Here is a 25690-nt window from a genome sequence, read left to right on the forward strand (position 1 = left end):
TAAATGGCCCATAAAATTAACTTGATTATTGTGGTGTACTTTGTCTCTTCCACTACATTCTAAACAAATATTAAGTTTCATTAAGGATATACTTGATGTGGTGCTGGTAAAACCAGATGAGCTCTATAGACATACCGAAGTACACTGCTGTTTGTCCAACCCTTGTCCCGTTTCCCTACGGGGTCGGGTGTGAGGTGAGATGAATCTGTCGTGGCGGGTTTTTATGACCGGATGCCCTTCCTGACGTCAACATCATCAGAGGAGTTAATGAGATGAAATGAATGACGTGATATATGATTGTAGGGAGAGGGTGAAACCCAGTGCCGGCACATAGCCTACTCCTGTCGAATATCACCAAGGGGTCTTCTCAAGGCTTAACATCCCCATCCAACGGACGAATCACCATCAACAGTGTCATATGCCCTCACTCCATATGAGCACTGCAGAGAGTTTTGGAATTTAATCCAGGCTTTTGGCACGCAATCTAGTGATTAGAAATTGTATACCACCACCTCCCCTACCTTGCCGGCCAACATTCTGATGGTGAAATTTTTTTCCACCAACGGGACTCGAACCGGCTAACCTCGGTGTCAGGCCGTTTAGACTTCAGTGCCTTAATGATCATGGCCACCAGGCAGGCTTAGACAAACCGAAGTACACTAATAGATGGTATTAGTGATCACGGAGCTGTTTTTGTCGTAGTTAAAAATACATATGATAGAAAGGGCGACTGGAGTGGGACATTGATGATGATGATGAGAAAGAAGGTCTTAAAAGTAAGAATATTAGGCAGTGTTACGAGGTTACCCGTGGAGCAGAAAGAGGTTAAAGAAGGTGCCGGGGTGAATGGGTCTATCTACAATATCAAAATTAATTTTAAAAAACTGAAGGTTATATTTTTAGCACTTCAAACTTACAATTTTCACTTAGTGAACATAAAACATATCAGGTACAAGGTACTCTTGAAACAAGATTAGGAAAGTCCAAGATTAGTGACTTTTACAGATCCTAGGCTTCAAGCCCGTAATTTTACAATTTCCAGAGCTCCCAGCTCAAATTTACAATTCAAAAATGAGAACAAATTTAGTCAAGGGCAGAAATCCCCTAATTCAAAGTGCACCAGCTCCTAAAATCAAATATCTAGCCTTCCAGAGGCACTCTTTACATTTACAAAACTTGAAAAAGAGCTAACAGGCTCTCAGTTTCTCAAACCTACTCAAGGCAACATTGCATGAAAATCTGACAATCTCTGGCCTTACAAGGCACTATTTACAAATAGAAATATTATTACATAGAGGTATCTAGTACACAACCTACAGGGCCTTAGTGAAAAAGAACAGGTCAAATAAACGGCCCAAGTACAATTTGAATGGAGGCGAAGACTGTGCTCCAAAAAATTAAAACCTATAGGGCTCTCGGGCGATGAAAAAGGGACTATTCCCAAACTATTGAGGTAGCAAGCATGGAAATAACTTTAATACATTACAGAAACGTAGGTACCTCAAACCAAGATGAAGGAGAGCTCGAGAGGGTACTTCACTCTCTATCCCCGATTTACAGTTCGATTTACAGTTAAAGACTTTCGAAGATTTTACATTAGCCAAAAGAAAAGTTACATTTTAGAAAAGTACAGTTACCTAATTAAGGACTCGGACCTTTCCCTTCGATTAAACTGCAGAGGTAGCGAGAAAGAATAAAGTTATGTGGCCATTACCTTGTAGATGTTCTAGCTGCCGACGAAAGAGGCCGCCCACCTCCTCCTTAACACACACACTCAGATAGACGTCAATCAATTGGCCAAGAAACGTGAAAAGCCGCAGTTTATAAACCCTCAGGGAAGGTTCGAGATCATTCAGACTAAACTAGCCACACCCTCTCAATTTTATTGGTTGAGTTCCCAGTAACACTCAAAATCGAACAAGAAAATTAATTACAGAAAATTTTCTTTGGCCAGATTCAAAACTGGTGGAAAGGAAAAGGAAATATTGCCAACCCAAAAATAAATGAACATCAATCAGTTACAAAAACCTAAAAATACAAAACTTCTTTAAATTATAAGTTCTTTCACTTTGCACCAGGGTGCATGATCATAGTTTTTTGGTAGTGTCATCTGTGGAGAAATGTCCAAACTTCTTGATGTATAGCAAACAAAACTAGGAGAAATTCAGTCAGTTTAGGAAACTTCACAATAACAAAATTACTCAATATTTTAGTGGTGACATCTTCTGGTTACAGTTCCAAGTTGGTGTAGTTTCAGTTTCACTGTTTTACCAATAGAGGAGTTCGTTTAGGCGCTAATTTTGAATGCACGGCGTTAAGGTGTACCTCCCGGTACAGGCAGTACCATATGGCTGATAAAGCAGGCATGAGGGAGTTTAAAAAAAGTAATTATGATCGGTGGAAAATGGTAAATAAAAATGTAAACAGACTCTGGGATGGGTTTAAAGCAATTGTTGAGGAATGTGAAAATAGGTTTGTACATTTAAAGGTGGTAAGGAATGGTCAAGACCCACCTTATTATAATAGAGAAATAAAGAGACTAAGTAGGAGGTGAGACTGGAAAGGAATAGAGGCAGAAATGGCTGTGGAAGTAAAGGGAAACTGACGGAACTTACTACGAAATTGAATCTAGCAAAGAAGTCAGCAAAAGATAACATGATGGCAAGCATAACTGGCAGTCATACAAATTTTAGTGAAAAATGGAAGGGTATGTATAGGTACTTCAAGGCAGAAATGGGTTCCAAGAAGGACATTCCTGAATCATTAATCAACAAGGGGAGTGTGTATGTGAGGATCTTCAAAAGGCAGAAGGATTCAGTCAGCACTATGTAATGATTGTTGGTTACAAGGATAATGTCCAGATAGAGGAGGTGACTAATGCTAAAGAAGTATTAAAATTTACATATGATAACAATGACATTTATAATAAGATACAAAATAAGATACAAAAGTTGAAAATATAAGGAAAGATCTTCATTGGGGTAATCACATAAATGGGATTGTAAATAAAGGGTACAGATCTCTACGCATGGTTATGAGGGTGTTTAGGTGTTGTAGTAAGGATGTAAAGGAGAGGGCATATAAGTCACTGGTAAGATCCCAACTAGAGTATGGTTCCAGTGTAGGGGACCCTCACTAGGAGTACTTGATTCATGAACTGGAAGAAATACAATGAAAAGCATCTCAATTTGTTCTGGGTGATTTCCGACAGAGGAGCAGCATTACAAAAATGTTGCAAAGTTTGGGCTGGGAAGACTTGGGAGAAAGAAGACGAGCTGCTTGACTAAGTGGTATGTCTTTTAAATGTGTAAAATTTTATTGTGTGTTATATTTCACCTATTCAATACAATCAATCATAAGATTAATGTTCTTTCCTCATTAAACTTTTAAAGGGCATCACCAGTCTTATCATCATCTCAATACACAAACAGGTACCTGTTTAGCTATGATATAATCTAAAAATTCTTATAATTAGAACATTAACATGATGTATGGTCGTTATTTAAGGAACTTGATTAGACACGAGAATAATTAATATGCTAAAGGTCTAAAGCCTTGGTCAAAAGTAAAAAGTGATTAACATATATGGTACAATAGGCACTGGTAAAACTGAAAGGAGTTACAACATTTTTTAAACGAGATTTTAAAATTAAATACTTTTCAACACATAAAGTTTTGACATATTATTTAACTATATGCTCAGATCTAGTGATTAGTTCTCATTCAAAGGTTGATAAATTCGGTGTTGCAACTTTCTGAGGTAGAAGTTATTTTATTGTTGTATTATTGATTGAAGGCTTATTATTCAGCAATATATCTGGTGGTGCATTAAAATTGTAATAGTGTCATTAACTATTTTCTTTTGTATACACTGATATTGTGGAGTTGGCGTGCTGCATCTATGTTGTGGCATTCTAATGTTAGCTTATTGATCAAAAAGAGAACAGGCTGTGGGACAGTTGTGATGTCACAATGTCAGGTGTATATAAGCTCTGTAAAGGGAGAAGTTAGAATTAACCTGATTAAAAATGTAAGAAACATAATGGGAGAGGGTAACTGGAAAAATTATAAATATTGCTGTGTTGGTGCTTACCTTTTGCCCACTTGAATGTTACCTTCATGTGTGAGTACTGGTGGTAGCTGATGTTCTGCTATGCGTATTGTACGTGTGTCGTCTTGGTGGCCTTGCGAAGGCGGGGCTATTGGCTTGCGGGTTGCGTGTGTGGGGAAGAGGGATGTGATATGTTTATCGGCCTGATGGGAAAGTTTATTGTTTTTGTTTTTAAAACCTTACATAAAATACTATCTTGAAGATTTAACTGATGGAATAGGATTGGTAATTTTTCATAAAGAGGACCTTTAATGTCTATTGTATCGCTCAAGTTTTGATTTACGTTATATTTCTGATCTAAAAAAAACATAAAGTTTTTCAAATTCGGTCATGAGTCTGCCTTTATCTATTCTTTTTAAAATCTGGAGATCGTGTTCAATGGTAGTAAAGCTATGGCCTGAGTCTCTCATATGATTACTCATAGCCAAGAATTTGTTATGTTTTTGAGCGTTGAAATGCTCAGTGTATCTAGTTGAAAAGCTTCTCCCAGTTTGCCCCACATAAGAAAAATTGCACTTGGTACATTTAAGCCTATAAATGCCCAAACCAGAATATTTGTTGTTTATAGAATTTATTGTGTTATGATTGGAAAACAAATTTTGATTTGAGTTCCGAGTCTTGAAAGCAATTCTGATTTCTTGCTTTTTTATGGGACTAGTTACCTGATGTATGATTGGGTCCGTATAAGTGAAGGTCGCATATTTAATAACGTTATTTGCTTTACGTACCACTAACTACTTTTACGGTTTTCGGAGACGCCGAGGTGCCGGAAATTTGTCCCGGAGAAGTTCTTTTACGTGCCAGTACATTTCAGCACCTTCAAATACCATCGGACGGAGCCAGGATCGAACCTGCCAAGTTGGGGTCAGAAGGCCAGCGCCTCAACCGTCTTAGCCACTCAGCCCGGCAGGTCGCATATTTTGATTTGTTAGTTTTTATTGGAGAAAGATTAGTGGCTAACTTCAATTTCACCTTATTGCTTATTTTGTTAATGATTAATGGATTGTATCCGTTGAAGCTTGCAATTTCCTTTATTATGTTTAGTTCCTTCTTTAGATTGGCCGCCAAAAGGGGAATTTTTTAATGGTCTATAAAACAAGCTGTAAAATGATGCTTGCTTATGTGATTGCGGATGCAACGAACTATGTTTTATGGTTGTAGGGGTAAAGGAATGTTTTCTAAAGATTTGAAAATCAAATTAGTCTGTTACTCTTGTGATTGTGATATCTAGAAAGTTGATTGAATTGTTGTTTTCGTCTTCCTTAGTAAATCTGATGCTATTGTACTGTCTAAACTGTTTAAATATGTTAGGATGTTATCAGTAATGTTGCAATTGCTATCGATTATTGCCAACGTGTCATCGACACAGCGAAGCCAAAGACAAAGACCGTTAATATTATTGATTATTCTGTTATGCTCAAGGTTATCCACGTATACGTTGGCGAGTATCCCTGATATAGGGTCACCCATAGCTAGACCTTCTTGTTTGTAAATTTTGTTATTGAATGTAAAATAGTTGTTGCACAAAACAAAACTTAGTAAATTTATGAATTCCTCAATTTCAATTGAACTTCAGGTGCTATGGCTAGACAGATTATTTTTTATAATTTCAATAACTTTTTTGACTGGTATGTTCGAATACATATTGGTAATGTCGAAGGAAACCATTTTGTGATGAGGTTGCAGATCGAATTTATTTAAGGTTTCACAGAGATCGATTGAGTTTTTTATTGGGTAATCATTGTGGAATTTATAGTGTTTTAAAATAAATTTATCAAGAAATTATGATGTTTTATAAGTCGGACTATTTCTGCTGTTGTTAATAGGACAAATAGGGACATCTTTTTTATGTATCTTTGGCCGAGATCTGGCAGTAGGCAATTAGGGATTCATACTGATGAGTTTCTGATATCATTAAATAAAACGTTGAATTTTTAAGAAGTGTTTTTCAACTCTGTTGGGTTTTCATTATGGGGTCTTTGGCAATCATGGTATAGGTTTTGTCTGCAAAGAATTCTTCTGTTTTTAGTATATAATCTTGTTTATTTATCAGAACTATGGTATTGCCTTTGTCGGCTTTTGTTACTATGATATTGTTATTGTTTATTTTGGTTCTCAAATCTTGATTCTGTTTTAAAAATGGTGGAATTATTATTTTTAGCTATTTCTTTAACAAGGGAGGGTAATCTCTTTTTTTACTTCGTATTTAACATCGTTTTGTTTTTCAAAGGAAACTTGTTTGTCTATATTCAACTCAATTTCTGCTACTGTAGTGATAATATTGTCTGCCGTATGTGGGTTAGGCCAGTTTGAGTTGTGTTTTAGGCCCTTATTGAACAGACTCATTTCGCTACCTGAAAATGCAGTGTTGGAAAGATTGTCGTTGGGGTGTTGATTGCAGAAAAGGTGGGTGTCTTTTTACTTCTGTTCTGATTGAATGATTTAAGTTTGGCTTCCTTGAGACATGTTAACTTATGGTCCAAAGTTTTCTGTTTTTTATCAAGTATTGTCTGTAATCTAAAATCAGTGTATCTAAGATAGGAATTCCATTCGAGAGGTGATAAAAATAATGACAATATCTTGCAATTTTTAAATTCACTAGAAAAAAGAATAAAATTTACACTTGGAAATGAGAAGGATAATGCTTTTAAATTTCTTGGACGTGATCGTTAAGAGGGAACCCGGTAAGTTCTCTTATAAAGTAGGTATATAGAAAAGATACGTTTACTCCGGTGACCATTAAAAATGATTCCTTACATCCTGGCAGTCATAAGTGGGCTGCTTATTTCAGTATGGTTTATCGAGCCTTCAGTTTACCTTTATCTCAGATGGAAAGAGAAATAGAATTACGGTACATACAGAAGATAGCCAATATGAATGGGTTCAGTGTTAATACCATTAATAAAATTATAAGTAAAGTAAAAAGAAAGAACAACTTAAGACTAACACCAGAGGATCACAAGAGTTCAAAGTACACGACTTTACATTTACAAACCCAGGGATTTTTCAAATCACAAAATTATTTAAGAAACATGACTATCAAGTCTCATTTTCAATAAAGAACAATAAGGGTCACATATTTTATAAAAATAATAGCGTAAATTACAATAAAGAGAATTACTTAGATTCAAGAATCTATAAATTTAAGTGTGATCAATGTTTTGGCAGGTACGTGGGACAAACAGGTAGGAGTTTTCAAACTTCTGCTATGAGTGTCCATATGGGAGATACTGGTCACCAATATACTGACATAAATAGAGACTTGATCATTTAAAAAAAAAAATGACCAAAGGGAACCTGGTGAGCAATCACAAAAATATTTATATAAGTTTGGACCAGAGTATTAACGCAAACAAAAATATGAATGACGTACAAGTGAACAAAAATTCGTTATATGAGCAGATACCGTTGCTCTTATCATCATGAAAAATTAATAATTTGAAGTAACCTCCTCTAAAACAAACATCCTACCCTCCCGTTCTACCTATAGGCAGAGCTGTTTCCCCTTCCTCCACTAATAACACTGCTCCCCCTCCTACCGCCCCTAGCCAAGTTCTGCCGGGCAAGAGGAAACATAATTATAACATACGCAGTAGCGTGGCGAGAAGCAAGTCAGAGCGAGGCTCAGATGTGAACCAGCTATAGGGAGTTTCTCCAACTCTGATGGTAAGCTTTTACGTCATGCATTCGTGACAGAAACTCATTTCTTAAATTTTATTTTATTTTATTTTATTTTTTTTTTGCTAGGGGCTTTACGTCGCACCGACACAGATAGGTCTTATGGCGACGATGGGATAGGAAAGGCCTAGGAGTTGAAGGAAGCGGCCGTGGCCTTAATTAAGGTACAGCCCCAGCATTTGCCTGGTGTGAAAATGGGAAACCACGGAAAACCATCTTCAGGGCTGCCGATAGTGGGATTCAAACCCACTATCTCCCGGATGCAATTTCCGAGGGTTTTTTAAACCCTTTAATTATATATATCTCTTTCTTTTCAGACCTTGCATTTTGAAACGAATATTCATAAGAATTAAGCTACCAATATAGTGGTCATGCAGCGCAGATCTTTGCTATATGACAGGCTATCTCAGAAGAATTAGATTCCTTCTACCAGAAATAGCTTATTTTTTGAAAGGAATTTTCATATGAATTAAAGCTTTCAAGTATTCTGATGTGGATATGGTCCCATTTCCTATTCTGAGACCAGAATTCAAATCTCCCCCCAGTCAGTACACTGAAGCTACCAGCTACCAGCACTGCACATCATATTTTCAAGAAATGTCATTCAAATTTTTACATTGCTGACATTTTTTTACAAGAAGTGATGGACAATTTTATGTAAATATTATTTATTGTTTTTAGTGTATTTAGTGTTCTTCCATTTTTAAAATTATTAGACAGCAACAATGAGTATCGTAATCTGTTACGAGGCGTTATAGCTGAAGAAGTCTTAAAATAGGACAAAACATGTTCCAAAGTATGTTTAATATATTTTAATATTAAATAGTTTTCACATGTAAAGAGAAGTGTATTGAATGGGTAGACCATTAAACCTAACACTAGTTCTTAATTTAAACTGTATCAATATGGATCTATATGATGAAGTTTGTAAATTGTAACAATGAAGCCAACCAGGCTAAGAATGTTTTAAATAAGTTAACTAATCTTAAAATTAGAGTAGCGAAAATTTCAAAAGACATGGCATTATTAAAAGAGTGTCTAGTAAACGAAATAATTCCCAAATTTTTAAAACCTTCCCAAAGAAAATATATATTTCAACTCATTTTCACCTTTCGATTCAAAACAAGGTCAACCACTTGTGGTTAAGGAAAGAGATTAAATTTCTTTACAGAGAGAAATCCTTGTTAAATGAAAAGTTATATTTAGCTCATCTTGAGGCCCCCTATGGCTGGTCCCACTAGAAAGAAATTCATTTTAATGTCATATCACAAATAAAATGGAATGCATCTTAAGTAAGAAAGAAGCAAACAAGCCACATTGGACAAGAAATGAGATAATCTAAAATGGGTGAAATGTGATACGGAGGTTCTTAGTAATAATAATAGAAAATCCGGAATACATCAGTTAATGGTTCAAGATAAGTTCAGTCAATTCGGTCAAAAACATCTCTAGAATCCATTTCAGAGACCAAGAATTAGGCACTCTTAACTGAGGACCAAAATTTAATTGGCCAAGTTTTAACAGAGATGATGATATCATTACAACAATCGCTGAAGCAGAATCTAATATCCAAAATCTTCCTGTGGATTCTCAAGATGATCTTGGGTACGAAATAAAGAAAAGACTCCCTCAGTTAGTTAGTCAGCTTAGAACCAACATTCCATTAGACAAGGTACAATATAACAAGGATATGAAGAATATAAAAAAAAAGACATTGACGTTATCGTGACTAAGGCATATAAAGGCAATTGTATGGTCATATTGGATAGAAAAGATGACATTGAAAAGACCGAAAAGTTTTTTCTGATGAGTCATTTTCCAGAGTTAATAAGGACCCCACAGCTAGGATACAAAAAATGTTAAAATCATTATTAAAAAATTCTAAGTTCATCCGCAATGAAGACGAAATTCAGACTATGTGAACCCCAGGTTACCTACAGCTAGGGCATTGCCTGAAATCCATAAAGTAGGAGTACCTGTTAGACCATATATTAACACATTAACTACCAGCTCCTCAGCGGGTGCTTTAAACCTCCAGTCCAGCCTTTTTAAATCCCCTCCTCAATTTAGTGCACTATTTTGTATTAAATGTTACTGTAGGAAAACTGGTCGTTGAGCCTTTCGATAATTGGCCTAATTTTGAATAGCCTATTACGATTCCCTTCATAATGACTGCTGTCGTTAATGTGAAAAAATGACAATATGTTTTTGAACCAGGTTCGTGCCATGGTTTTCGAAAAAATCGGCAAGCCGAAAATAGTGTCCTCTGTCCAGTACTTTTTCAGATCTAGTTTTTTAATTATTCTGGCTACAAACATTAGTCCAATAAACTTTTTCATCTCATTTACGTCGACCAGATTCCAAATCTGAATAATAGAATAGGCCTATTTAGTGAATGGAGCGGTGCTGCACTAATAACTTGTTCCGAGTATAGGTTTGTCTGATGGCATACATATTCAAGGAAATTGTCATTTGCAAATAAATTGATGAAAGACATAATTTTGTTTCTATTTTCGATGTCAACATTTAATCCTACCCAGCTAGTGAACTTGATTGCAGATGGGCAATTAGACGAATGCATATTGGTTATTTGAATGTGCTGAATTTCACTTTGCCCAGAATCTGGTATATCATCATCGGAACTGCTTTCGCTATCACTGAAATCAGGAATGAGTTCATCACCAGAATCATCGTTCAGGAATATGTCTTCAATTACTTCACTTCGTATACTGTGTTAGTAACTCGTCATGTCATTGCGACACAATAACTCACTTCATTACACACCCTCACAAGAATACCACGACTGGCTTAGGTCCGTGTTTACTCAAAGAAAAAAAGAAAGCAAGCATTGGAATATACCCTCTGTTCAGGTAGTCAGGGTAAGGGACTGTTCATTTATATGCCAGCTATGGTTTTCGACACGAACTACAACTTAGTACGAATTTAGCGCTACATTCAAAACAACATTTATATCGCACGACCTTAAACACCTTAACTCGGACACGGTCCCACACATAGGCTGCACCTAAACGCCTTAACACATCTTCGGGAGTGAATGTGTTAACTGTAAGAACAGTCCTACGTATAAAATCTCCAAATTTATACACAGATTTCTTCCTAACAACTATAAGTTTCACATTAAATCAATAATAAGAAATTTAGTAGATTTTTGTAAAAGTTTGGAAAGTTTCAAACTTCTGCCACATCATTACTTATGTTTATATGGCGTAGCTAATATGTATGCAAATATCCCGGTCAGTAAACAATAGATATTATTAGAACGAATTTAACTAATCAAGGTGAACTGGGGAAGTTAGAGATTGAACAATTCATGAAAATTCTAGAGTTTGTCACAAAAAAAAAAAAAAAAAAAAAAAAAAAAAAAAAAAAAATTACATTGAACAACACTAATTCAAGTCAAGAGGGATTACCAATGGGAGCTCCAGCCAGGGGTATCCTGGACAATATTTTGACCATTTAGAACACTGCAAAAATAATTGGACATATTCAAGGTTTGAATTTTTGGACACGATTTGTGGACTATTTCTTTGTAATAATTGATAAACGTTATAACAATAGTAACAAAATCTTACAATATTTTAATTCATTAGATGAAAGAATAAAATTTACACTTGAAAACGAGAAGGGCAATGCTTTAAATTTCTTGGATTTGACCGTTAAGAGGGAAGCCGGTAAGATCTCTTATAAAGTATATAGAAAGTATACGTTTACTCTGGTGACCATTCAATTCTTTTTTTTTTTTCTAGTTGCTTTACTTCGCACCGACTCAGATAGGTCTTATGGCGACGATGGGACAGAGGGCTAGGAGTGGGAAGGAATCAGCCATGGCCTTAATTAAGGTACAGCCCCAGCATTTGCCTGGTGTGAAAATGGGAAACCACGGAAAACTGTTTTCAGGGCTGCCGATAGTGGGGTTCGAACCTACTATCTCCCGAATACTGGACACTGGCCACAATTAAGCGACTGCAGCTATCGAGCTCGGTGAAAAATTATTTTTACATCCTGGGAGTCATAAGAGGGCTGCTTATTTCAGTATGGTTTATCGAGCTTTCAATTTTTTTTTTTCAGAAGTATTAAATTCCTTCTACCAGAAATAGCATATTTTCTGAAAGGAATTTTCATATGAATTAAAGCTTTTAAGTATTCTGATGTGGATATGGTCCCATTTCCTATTCTGAGACCAGAATTCAAATCTCCCTCAGTCAGTACACTGAAGCTACCAGCACTGTATATCATATTTTCAAGAAATGTCATTCAAATTTTAACAGTGAAGAAATTTTTTTTACAAGAAGTGATGGACAATTTTATGTAAATATTATTTATTGTCTTTAGTGTATTTTCAAACAGTTTTTAAAGGACATGGGTTCTTCCATTTTTAAAATGATTAGACAGCAACAATGAGTATCTTAATCTGTTACAAGATGTTATGGCTGAAGAAGTCTTAAAATAAGATGAACATGTTTCAAAGTATGTTTAATATATTTTCATATTAAATAGTTTTCACTTATAAAGTGAAGTGTATTGATTGGGTGTACCATTAAACCTAACACTAGTTCTTAATTTAAAGTGAATCAATACGGATCTATATGATGAAGTTTGTAAATTGTAATAAGTGGTATGTTCCAAGCTGTCAGTGGAGAGATGGCGTGGGATGATATTAGTCGACGAATAAGTTTGAGTGGTGTCTTTAAAGGTAGGAAAGATCAAAATATGAAAATAAAATAGGAATTCAAGGGGACAAATTGGGGCAAATATTTGTTTGTAGGAAGGGGAGTTAGGGATTTGAATGACATACCAAGGGAGATGTTCAATAAATTTCCAATTTCCTTGAAATCATTCAAGAAAAGGCTAGGGAAACAACAGATAGGAAATCTGCCACCTAGGCAACTGCCCTAAATGCAAATCAGTAGTGATTGTATGTGTGATTAAAATCCACCCATCCATTTTCTTCTGATAGATGACATTACTCTTGCGTATCCAGTAGAACAACCTGCACGGGCGAGTTGGCCGTGCGGTTGCACAACTGTGAGTTCGCATCCAGGAGATAGTGGGTTTGAATCCCACTGTCGGCAGCCTTGAAGATGGTTTTCCGTGGTTTCCAATTTTCATTCCAGGCAAATGTTGGGGCTGTACCTTAATTAAGGCCACGGCCACTTCCTTCCCATTCCTAGGCTTTTCCTGTCCCATCGTCGCCATAAGACCTATCTGTGTCGGTGCGACATAAAGCAAATAGCAACAACAACAGCAACAGAACAACCTGCCTGAATACTTGTGGGAACTAGCTGGGAATTAAGATAACTTTCTTTTCTCCATGCCATTCCTCTGCTTCGTATATTTTCTGATAACTACTGGTACGTGACACACTGGTTCATCATAGTATTCCAGCTATTCAATCCCTACAATCAGACACTGATGGGAATGGGGAGTGTCCATATCTATGGAAAACAGCAGACCAATGTTTCTTTCTTTACAATTTGCTTTACGTCACACTGACACAGGTAGGTCATATAGCGACGATGGGATAGGAAGGGGCTAGAAGCAGGAAGGAAGTGACTGTGGCCTTAATTAAGGTACAGCCTCTGTAGTTGCCTGGTATGAAAATGGGAAACCACAGAAAACCATCTGCAGACCAATGTTCACTGCTGTCTGTGGCGGGGTCATTCCAGGGCACTGTTATAACGCCAGCATAGTACTGTTTATGATACATGAGAAACTCCTACATTTCTCATTTGATTGAACATTTCATATAATAGTATTGCGTTTAAGAGCCTGCGTGGCTCAGGCGGCAGCACGCCGGCCTCTCACCATTGGATACTGTGGTTCAAATCCCGGTCACTCCATGTGAGATTTGTGCTGGACAAAGCGTAGGTGGGACAAGTTTTTCTCCGGGTACTCCGGTTTTCCCTGTCATCTTTCATTCCAGCAACACTCTCCACTATCATTTCAGTTCATCTGTCAATCATTAATCATTGCCCCAGAGGAGTGCGGCAGACCTCAGCAGCTGGCACAATTCCTATCTCGCCGCAAGTTGGGGTCTTCATTCATCCCATCCCTGCCCCGGTCTTTGACTGGAAAACAGGTTGTAGTAGGTTTTCATTTTTTTCATTTTCAGTATTGCTTTTAAACGAGACATTCCAGTTGGTTAATAGAGTATTCTTACAAGAATACTGATGTCAGTGTAATGACCTGAGTTCAGTTTAATTCTTTTTTTGTGTCTGTTACGGAATTAGGGGAAAATGGATGGGTTGGTTTTAATGAAACTTGGTATTTCAGTTTAGAATAAGGTCAAGTAAGCTATAAGTCAGCAAAGAAATTTGACCAAGAGGTGGTGCTTCAGAAGAGGTCTGAAGCATAAAACTGTGTGTGTACGTGTGTGTGTCTATCTCTTTCCAATACAGCCAAAAATAAGGGAAATATCAGTGGCAGCCATGTGAAAGTACAAGAGCCAGTAACTATATAGACTGTAAAGAGAGTTGCTATGGAGACTGTTCTGGCAACGTTTTTAAGTCTTTGTATATTTGTCAATATTATTTAATATTAACCTGATACCGTACTTTCTTTTATACAGGAAGGAAGAGATCAATTAAGTTCATCAATAATGCAACAAATGTGAAAGTGCAAAGGGCCACAGAAAGCAAAAATGTGATTATGACACAACAATATGAAGGGTGGACAAAACTGTAATCATGCTTATGCTAAGAGTGATTGTCCTGTCAACAACAGGTACGGTACCACAGCTAGTGTTGTAATAAAATACATAATATTATTTTTTGTCATTATAATGTGTTTGAATTTGAAAGCTGTGAATGTGAATTTTTCTTCATCAGTCCAATTTCACCACATATACACCTATTTATCCCCACTTACCATTACTGCCAGCATACACACTCTCTCACATACTTTCACAGAATATTGCAGTAGTGCAAGATAGATGGAGCACCGGGCGCATATGTGGTCACACTCCTGGGGCACAGGTCTTTGCCACCGCTGGGTTACAGTGTACTGTATATCATCTAATATATTTCTCTTGTGTTATTTCATTCATGTTGTTTTGGCCAACTAAGGAACACATCATTTCAACTCTCTCCTTCCCCAGGCTTTAATATTTGCCTAGTACTCCTGCATTCGTTGCCAGTGTTGTTCCTTTCTTTCTTTCTTTCTTTCTTTCTTTCTTTCTTTCTTTGGTCCACACCTTTCCTGTTTTCAACTTCAGCTTTTCTTGTGTTATTTATTTAATCTCCTAAGCATCCTTTTATGTCTTGCAGTTCCTTTTTATGTCATTTATGAAAACAAATTATGTGATTAATTTCATGTTGCTTATTTCTGCCTAATGAATGCTTTTGGTGCTACATTTCTTGTCTTTTACAAAGATCTACAGAGAACTATAAAAAATTCACATTCTCCGTAATTCTGTTTGTAACCAATTAAACTGAAAATTTATCATGTGTTAAATAACTGAAAAGCCCAAGTCATTATATTAAATGTAAGTATGCATGACCTTTCAGTTAGGAGATTTTTATTGAAGCTAAATTCTGATGTTATACTTGGGTTTCCAAACTCAAGTCATATTACTTTTATTTTTTATTTTCTCTCTTTTTAAAATTTATTTTAGTGTTACACTAACCTAAACAAATACAAACAACTCGTAGATGACCTCATGGACATGGACATGGAAGTAGACTTTAGTCAATCAGCGGCATTCATACGAAGCAACTTAGCAAACCAAATCTAAGCAGCATCTCCTAGAGTACTAGGGACAACCAAACCAGGAAAGCATTTTTAAAGAGGCAAATATGATGGTGGAATGATGAAGAACAGAGAACCATTAAGGAAAAGAAAGCGCCTTTCAAGACATGGCTGGTATTTCAATACTGAAGCAGACCATCAGCAATATACTTCAAGTCCCTGAAGTCGGCAGCAAAGCAAGCGATCTCCGTAGCAAAATCAGCACACTACGATCAACTGTATAATTAGCTCAATACATCTGAGAGAGTAAACAAGATCTATTGCTTGGTTAGTGGGCAGCACCGATCTATGTGAGATGTCAGCCTTGTCAAAAATATTAAGGATGACAAACACCTAGCCCTCCAAAATCCGACTGCAATTCTAGAATGTTGGAGTGAGTAATTTTCAAAATCTCCAATGAAGAATATCCATACCAACCTTACAGAGCATTGATCCAGTTCTTGTAGTAATACCATCCATCACTACAACAGAAGTGAAAACTGCCATGCATTCCCAGCTGTAGTAAACATTCTTCTACAGGGAGTTTCCAATTTCTACAAAATTAAACGGGCTCATTTATCTCAACCTATTTTATTTTGGTCTATATGCAAATAATTATCAATCTAGCATTGCTTCCACTTACTTGTGCCAAGCTCCTCGCTTTGATATCTTTCCTATCTGACCTCCCTTGGTCAACTCCCGTTCTCACCTGACTGCGACGGTATTACGTGAGGCCTAAGGAGTCTTTCGTTTTCACACCTTTTGTGAACCTCATCTTTTTTTTGCCAATAGCTTCATGTTTTGAAGTGTCGACATTTCTTCCCTGTGATCAGTGTTAAGGGAGGATGGTTGCACAGTTGTAAAACAATAATCACTACCACCACATCTTGAGAGTGGGCCCTAGATAGAGTGGACCTCAAAACAGCCCTCAGATCCAGGCAAAAATCTCTGACATGGCCAGGAATCAAACCTGGGGCCTCCAGGTAAGAGGCAGTCTTGCCACACTACACTGTGCGGCCAGGGTCTATGGGGAAGCCAATTATAAAAGGAGTTAGAATGCACTTCCCAGACCTTGCATCAATTGAGACAAACTTAAAATCATATGTTGGAGTTCTTCAGTCTTTAAAAGAAGAATTTTCACACTAGTTCCAAGATTGTTTCTTAGGGCAAACGACAAATTTTGATTTGCTTGTTGAACGATTTTCTTTATCAATTTAAAATATTGTTCATTATTTGCAAATGGAGATAACTGAATTACATTAAGTTACAGGATACTCTCTACTCAATATATAGTCTGCTAGAATTTTACTCAGCATTTCTTCGACTTCATAAATGTATGTCCAACCCTTGCCCCATTTATCTACGGGGTCAGGTAGGAAGTGAGCTGAATCTTCATGGCGAGTTTTTACAACTGGATGCCCTTCCTGATGTCAACCTCATCAGAGGAGTTACAGTAAAACCTCGTTAATTTGATGTCATTGGGACACAAAAATCGGACTTCGAATTACGTGATTTCGAATTAACCGCCAAATCGTAATTCAGAAATACCAACCCTCGCGGCGTCACAAAGTATTCTAAGACCCGTTACTGAATGCAATTAACCTTGATTCACAGTTTAAACCTTTCAAATGCCAGAGGAAAAAAACTATTTCCAAAATGTATCCATCCAACAAGGTGCATTTACAGTATTCAAATAATGCACTTGCATAACTCACCAGCTAACCGTGGTTTCCCATTTTCACACCAGGCAAATGCTGGGGCTGTACCTTAATTAAGGCCACGGCCGCTTCCTTCCCACTCCTATCCCTTCCCTGTCCCATCGTCGCCATAAGACCTATCTGTGTCGGTGCGACGTAAAGCAACTAGCAAAACATAACCTCACGTAATGAAATTTAAAAGAAAAAAGAAAAAAATGATTCAAAGACAAGGAGAAATCTATACTGGCTCCCCTGTGCAAGTTTTTTATCATTGGATTACTGTACTGTACGCATTTTAGATGCCTTGTACTTGCACGGAAAGTACCTAAAATGCCCTTAAAACATCGTGGCTTATCAAACTTTCCTATAATGAGGGGAGAAAGTCTCTCGTTTCCGTCTGCATTACAACACAGTACAGTGAATATCCTTGTACGATTTCCCACCATGGCCGCCTTATCTCGTAATTTAGAAATGACCGGGCGAGTTGGCCGTGCGCGTAGAGGCGCGCGGCTGTGAGCTTGCATCCGGGAGATAGTAGGTTCGAATCCCACTATCGACAGCCCTGAAGATGGTTTTCCGTGGTTTCCCATTTTCACACCAGGCAAATGCTGGGGCTGTACCTTAATTAAGGCCACGGCTGCTTCCTTCCCACTCGTAGGCCTTTCCCATCCCATCATCGCCATAAGACCTATCTGTGTCGGTGCGACGTAAAGCCCCTAGCAAAAAAAAAAAAATTAGAAATGGCAACTTTCGCTGCGTCACAAAGTATTCTAAGACACATTAATGCACACAATCACCTTGATTCTCAGAAATGCCATGCAAAACACTATTTGCAAAATGTATCCAACAAGGTGGATTTACATTATTCAAATAATGTACTTGGATAAAACACTGGCAAACATAACCTCACGCAACGAAAGAATTTTTTTTTCAAAGATGAGGACAAATTATGCTGGCTCTCTTGTGCAAATGCTTTATCTGTTGGATTACTGTGCCGTTTGCATTTTCAGATGCCTTGTACTTGCACGGAGAATGCCTGAAGTCCTTAACACATCGTGACTTATCGAACTTTCATATGACGAGGGAAAGAAGTCTCTCGCTTCCGTGTGCATTGCAATACAGTACAGTGACCCCCTACCCTTGTATGATTTCCCGGCTGGCACCTCTCTTCTTCAAGACCGTAAGTCCATTTGGACTCGGCATAAAAAAATAAAAAATACAGTTTCATTGGCACTGACAATATTCTTCAGTGTGTACGAATTGATTATATGAGCCACGCTTTCTCGCTAACTGTTGGCATTGTCCGTGTTTGCGGATTATGTTTCTCCGCACACTGCCTTGTTACGTGATATTGTGGTGTCCCTTAAATTGCTGAATACAAAAGAATTACAATTTCACTCAAACTTAGCACATATGAAGCACACTGTAGACATGCCGAAGCGAGGAAAGTGCAGAAAGCTACCCCTGCACCACAATCTATACCTGCACATTCCAGAACATGCGTTCATTCATGACGTGGAGAAATTTTGACTTTAAATTACTCTGTAAAATACTGTTTTTGTAAAATGTAAAGGCAGTTTTGAATTAAAAGTCTGAATTTTGGTAATGGGACCGACATTGTTTTTTGAATTACGAATCATGTGTATTTCGAATTAAACAATTTAAAAATCATGCAAAACCGTACCTCGTGTTTCTGGGAACGAGAGCTTCTTCAAATTAGGCGAGATTTTGAATTATCGAGGTTCTACTGTAATGGGAAGAAATTAATTATGTAGTATATGATAGTACTTAACCCATCATTCACAGGCATTAAAAGGGATACCTAAATTTACTAGCCAACTTAGCCACGAGACACATTGTTGTGAAAGGAGCATCCATTTTTGCATCATTACTTGATGAGCACCCTGTGTCTTCTTCATGTTTCTTACCTATGAGACAAGAGCGCTGAAGTTGAATTGCAATCTCTTTGGGCAGGAAAGGAATCGAGATTTATAAGATTCTAGGGGAGAATTTTGGATGGATTCGAGCATACTCATGGATAATTTCTAAAATACAATAATTATCCAGGTGTAAATTAAAACTTGAACTGGTACAGTGGAACACCTGGTAAATTAAAAGGTACTGTCACGTAATCAAATCTCTTCTGGCCAAAAATGGAAAGACTGTGCTAGACCGTGGAAAGATTCGAAGCTACACGTGTATGTCGTCATGGAGGGGGAAAAGTATTTATTTAACCCACGCTTCAGTGTTTTAGGCCACTTAGAGGCAAATAAAAATTATAAAATCATGAAATTCATATTTCTTGAATTTTTCTGAACACTGGGGATACCAACAACAGAGATTAGACCCGTGGGATAATGAAATTGTGTAATGTAATGCAATCTTCTTACCACTTTTCGCACACCAAAATGCAGATATACTAAGAGTGACGAAGGAGGCCAGAAGCATTCCTTCCTTGGTGGTGCGTAAGTCCAGGTTTGTGTCGCTCTGGGCCATTTATTCATGTGTGGGTGGCAAATAGAACATTCAAGATTGGTTATTGGTAAAATACCAGTCTATGGTAAGAACTGGTGGAGTGTGAAATAAAATAAATACTCATATTCGTGTGAATATTAAATTTGCCCAAGTTTGGTGATGAAACGATAAATTAATGGCATATCTTGGCATGGTGATATAAATACAGTCCTTGGCCTGTTAAATGTGTCGGAATCGTCGCCATAAGACCTATCTGTGTCGGTGCGACGTAAAGCACCTAGCAAAAAAAAAAAAGTGTCGGATGGTGTAAATATTGAAATATGAATAAGAAGTGAATTGATAATAATTTATATGTGGTAAATGTGTAGTGTTTCATGTAAATATTATATAAAGGTAAGAGCATTCAAGAAAAAAACATGCAAGATAAACTTGAAGATTCACATATATTTGTTAAGTGTATAGAAAGTAAGATAATAAAATAAAATAATATTGTTAATTAAGAATCTCCAAGAAGAAATGTTTGAAGTTTGTATAGTGAGTATCAACATGGTGGGTTAAGCCTTAATTGGCCATTGTTCAGCAGAAATCCATGATTTGTATTCTTTAAAGTGTATTCTGCATTGTTAGGTTCTGTGTAAATAAGGGCCGAAGTATCAGTCCGATAGTTTGTTGTTTTTCTTTGCTTTGGTTTAAATATTAAGTGCTTTGTGGCACAGAGATGTTATGAGAAGTCTGCACATTTTATGTTGAAATCCCAAAATTTCAGATGATTATGCTAAATTAGACTTAAGAAGGTATCGGGCAAAGTTTTATGCCAGTCTGTCATTAAAGAATTTGTGTGTCAAGATTCCATGTGTAAATATAATGTACAATATAGTTGAGTGTTGGAAAATTTTGTTTTTGTGGTTATCAGATAGAGATATCATAATGTTAAGTCAAGATCGGCGTGATTTTCCTATCATTTAAAGTTTGATATTTGCTAGGAGTTTGTTTCAATAGTTACGTAATTTCAGTACAATGATGAATGGATGAAATAAGCCACAAATATAAAATGAAATATAAAATAAAAGGAGATCAAGATAGGCCATATAACATTGTATAAGAAATTAATCTGAGATCATATAGACATCCAATAGCTATGATGAGAAAGGATGAACCAGCAGGGACAATGTTAAAATAAATGGGTTCAGTTGGATTCTGGGATGAAAATGCCCAGAGGGAGAATCAAACTCAGGATGTGTTAATACCGGGAGGAGGTAATGCCATGAGGAAATAATGTGTTATAATGCTGGGAGGAGGAAATGCCCTGACGAAATAATGTGTTGGAATGCCGTGAGAGGCATGTGCAATGTCCAGGGTTCAAGAATGGTTTGGTTTTAGGAATCACGTGATCTCAGAAGGCTAGATGCTACGAGAGATAAATTCATCTGTAATGAGTATATTATAATCTGGCTTGTTTCCACGTAGATTCACCACAGGTATAAAAACAACAAGTAGTACGGGATATAACTGACAAACCGCTAGCCGAAGGGTGAGATATTTTTAGAATACTGCAAGCCCGTTATCAAACAACTATATGGAAGATTTAAGACGGTTGAAAGAAGTAATAATATTATGTAAACCCTGTAACTGATAGAGATGTTATTTTGTATACTGGATTAATGGTTTTTGAGAGGTGGAAGAGTTTGTTACGGCGAAATCATGACATAGTTGTTGTGGCAGTAGATTGTTAATGTGTGTTGTGGCAAATTTACTTAACGGCACGGGTAAATTACGTCACTCGTCTGTCATGCACCCGCAATTGGGATTTTGGTTTAATTATTAGATGGCCTCGGTTCTGGTTGTCTGAGGGAACATCATAGTTTTGGAGTTGTACAGTAGTGATCTGTTAAAGACATATTGATTGCGGCTAGACTCATATTTATTTTTATTAGTTCGTTAGTGGACCACACGGGTAGTTGTGAGTAATGTAAATAACTTTAGGGTTAAAAGAACGTAACGATGCAGAAAAATTCTATCATGTCATTACATTACATACAGTAGAGTCTCGTTAATCCAAACTAATTGATGATGATGATGCTTGTTGTTTAAAGGGGCCTAACATCGAGGTCATCGGCCCCAAACTAATTGGGACCGGAGTCTGTTAGGATTACGAAATTTTCGGATTAACCGGAAAATAATTTCTAATAATAATGGTATTGTTTTTACGTCCCGCTAACTAATTTTATGGTTTCCAGAGATGCCTAGGTGCCGGGATTTTCTCTCACAGGAGTTCTTTTACGTGCCAGTAAATATACTTACACAAAGCTGACGTATTTGAGCATCTTCAAATACTACCAGACTCAGCCAGGATCAAACCTACCAAGTTGGGGTCAGAAGGCCAGTGCCTCAACCATCTGAGGAAAATATTTTCTACAATACAGTACAGTACATACTGTAATTTGAAATGTCCATTCTTTAACAGTTACATTAATTAAATACTGTATAAAATTACAGCAGGGTAGTTAAGAACCCGTAGATGAGAAAACGACTAAAACTAAGTTAAAACTTGTCTCCTACAACTGCTAAAATACGGTAACGGGTTACACTTTTGGCTTGTGCCCAGGATGCGAAGAGCTGCTTGTGATGTTTATTTAATAGTTCTGCCACTCTCTCAGTGGTAGCGCTGCAGAACGTGAACATGTGACTCACTGCAGCACGCCACAGTTGTGAAGGTCACTGGGTGATTCTGCCTCCTCAGCTGCTGGCTTTGTCTCAGCTTATTAGCAGCGCTATACTGTGATAAATTCAACTAAGTTAAGGCTTGAAAATGGCAAGCAAACAAAAGCACAGGTCTTGTACTTTTAAAGAAAAACTTGAAGTGCTGAAACTGTTGGATAAAGGCGACAGTGCATCAAAATTATCTGTCGAGTTTGGTGTTGGAAAAGCTACGATTTCCGAAGAAACAGTTCTAAAATCAAACAGTTTTGTACAGCATCGTCAACAGACATCCACAAAATCTGCCAAACATCAAAAGTGTCCAAATTCGATAAACTTGATGAAGCGCTTTATTTATGGTTTTCACAGGAGAGGCAAAAAGATACTCTGTTAAGTGGACCTCTTGTTCAAGAAAAGGCACTTCATTTAAATACATTATTGAATGGAGATGTTTCAGTCACTGCCAGTACTGGATGGCTCGACAGATGAAAGAAAAGGCATGGAATACGTCAGTTAACAATAACAGGAGAACAGTTATCAGGTGATCATGCCGCTGCAGAAGATTACATCAGGGAATTTAATTACTTGGTAGAATCAGGAAATTATTCACCGCAACAAGCGTATAACGCCGATGAAACGGATTTAAATTTCAAGGCCCTTTCCAGTAAAAGCGTTGCATCTGCGGAGGAGTCTCGTGCACCTGGGTTTAAGATGAGTAAGGAACGTGTTACTGTATTAGTGTGTAGTAATACTCCAGGAACAAATAAATTGCCCCTAATGGTTATAGGAAAATCAGCAAAACCAAGGGCATTTAAAAACTGTAACATGAACACTCTTCCAGTTTACTACAGAAATCAAGGAAAGGCATGGATGGATGCACAACTTTTCACGGAATGGTTTGAAAAGCAGTTTGTTCCCTCAGTAAAAACTTTTAGTGTAAAAAGTGGCTTGCCTTCTCGGGCATTGCTCTTAATTGACAATGCTCCATCGCACCCAGAAGTGAGTGAATTAACTTGTGGTGAAATAAGAGCAATTTTCTTGCCTCCTAATGTTACGTCGATATTGCAGCCAATGGACCAGGGCATTCTGCAAAATGTAAAACTTGTGTATAAACAGAAACTTCTCAAGTACGTGATTGAGAATGACAGTTCACTTACTATTCTTCAAAAACTGAAGAACGTGAATGTAAAGGACGTGGTTTACTGGGCAGCAGAGGCATGGGAGGGTGTCAGTGTGCAGTTCATGAGGAAAACGTAGAAGAAATTGTGGCCGAGTCTCGCATTCATCAAGAGTCCTGTGGAAGCATCTGCAAATGTCAGTCTCCTTGAAATCGTTCAACAACTTCCTGGGTGTGAGGAAGCCAATGAAAATGACATTAGCGAGTGGATGGAAGCTGACTGTCATCAATTACAAACAGACCAAGAAATTGTAGCTGTGGTGGAGAAAGAATCTGGAGTTGATGAGGAACAGAGTGATGATGAAGAAAATCCAAATAGTGGAGGGTTGAAAGGGGGGTGAATTTTTAAAATGAGTGTATCTATATCTCAAAACTTTCAAAGTTTACAGATGTAAAAATTGGTACTTAGAATCTAATTTCAAAGTAAAGAAACACACATTTTTTGGTTTTCGGAAAATCCCAATAGGAGGGGTGAAAAGGGGTGAAAAATGGTTGAATGCCTTTAATAAGGATCCTTATATCTCAGAAACTGAAGATATTACAGACCACACAGTTAGTATATGGAATCTCCTTTAAAAATACAGAAACATTTATTTTTTTGTTTTTGGAAAATCTAATTAATGGGGGTTAAACAGGAGTGACAAATTGGGGTGAATTTTTAGAAAGACTATATCTACAGTATATCTCAGAAACGTAAAATGTTACAGACATAAAAACTGGTATTTGGAATCTCCTGTTAAAGTAAAGAAACAGGTATTCACGGAAAATCCAATGAAGAGAGGGGGGGAGTGAAAAATTGAAAAATTAATTGAATTAATTGTATGAGGATACTTACATCTAATAAAAACTAAAGTTGTTACAGACGTGAAAATTAGTATTTAGATCTTCTTTAAAAATAAAACGACGCGTTCTTTTTTTTTTTGGGGGGGGAGAATCATCTTTGGGAGCGGGTGTGAAAAGGAGTTGAATTCGTTTCATGAGGGCACATGTCTCAAAAACTGAAGATAATCAGTATTTAGAAGATACTTTACTATTAAAGAAACAAATGTATTTGCCGGAAAATTCACTTAAGGAGGAGGGGGGGGGGGGAGCATGAAAGTAAGTGAAAAATGTGAATTATTTTAATGGGAATACTTATATCCCAAAACTGAAGGTAAAACACATGAACATTGGTATTTGGAATCTCCTTTAAACATAAACACGGCTTCTTTTTTTTTGGGGGGGGGAGAGTAAATCAACTTAACCGCGGTGGGGTGAAAATGTAGGTGAGACCAATTGATTTTACTGTTCCTAATGTACTTATAAAGAGCCTCCGTGACTCACGCGGCAGCGCGCTGGCCGCTCACTGCTGGGTTTTATGGTTCAAATCCCGGTCACTCCATGTGAGATTTGTGCTGGCCAAAGCGGAGGCGGGACAGGTCTTTCTCCGGATACTCCGGTTTTCTCCGTCATCATTAATTCCAGCAACACTCTCCAATATCATTTCATTTCATTTCATGTGTCATTCATTAATCATTGCCCCAGAGGAGTGCGACAGGCTTCGGCAGCAGGCACAATTCCTATCCTCACCGCTAGCTGGGGGCTTATTCATTCCATTCCTGACCTGGCTGAATGACTGGAAACGGGCTGTGGATTTTCAATGTACTTATTCTGATCATAAACCGATCATTTTTAATCTTTTCTGGGTTCGTTTTCAAGAGCCATCTTTTCGTTTGGAGAACCTTCTTAGATTACAGTAGATTCTTCTGGCATATAAATAAAAATTTAAACACATTTGAAATAAACGATAGGTATAAGATTGACCGTGCAATTGTTGACCTCTATAATAAGGTCAATAATGCACGGAAGTATGTCATTCGTATCGCCAGAAGTCCTGCGCACTTGCCTAGGGGTGACAATGGTGCTGGTCATACTGCCATCAATGACAATGGCAGCAGATGTAATTTACTGCCAAGTAGAGGTCTTGCATCTTGCTGTGGGGTCCAGAACATCAACAACAACAATAATAATAATAATAATAATAATAATAATAATAATAATAATAATAATAATAATAATAATAATAATAAGGTTCTGAACCGTCGTCAAAATGTGCGGACCGTGCTGGAA

At 37.3% G+C, this 25690-nt stretch overlaps 1 protein-coding gene across 1 annotated transcript in view; it reads right to left on the reverse strand.

Annotated features, from left to right (window-relative positions):
• Window positions 1-25690, reverse strand: part of LOC136874283 (zinc finger protein 585A) — a 178337-nt gene that overhangs the window by 92390 nt on the left and 60257 nt on the right. The gene's annotated exons all lie outside the window — the stretch shown is intronic.

The sequence above is a fragment of the Anabrus simplex genome, chromosome 1 (genome assembly GCF_040414725.1).
Source record: "Anabrus simplex isolate iqAnaSimp1 chromosome 1, ASM4041472v1, whole genome shotgun sequence".
Lineage (NCBI taxonomy): Eukaryota > Metazoa > Arthropoda > Insecta > Orthoptera > Tettigoniidae > Anabrus > Anabrus simplex.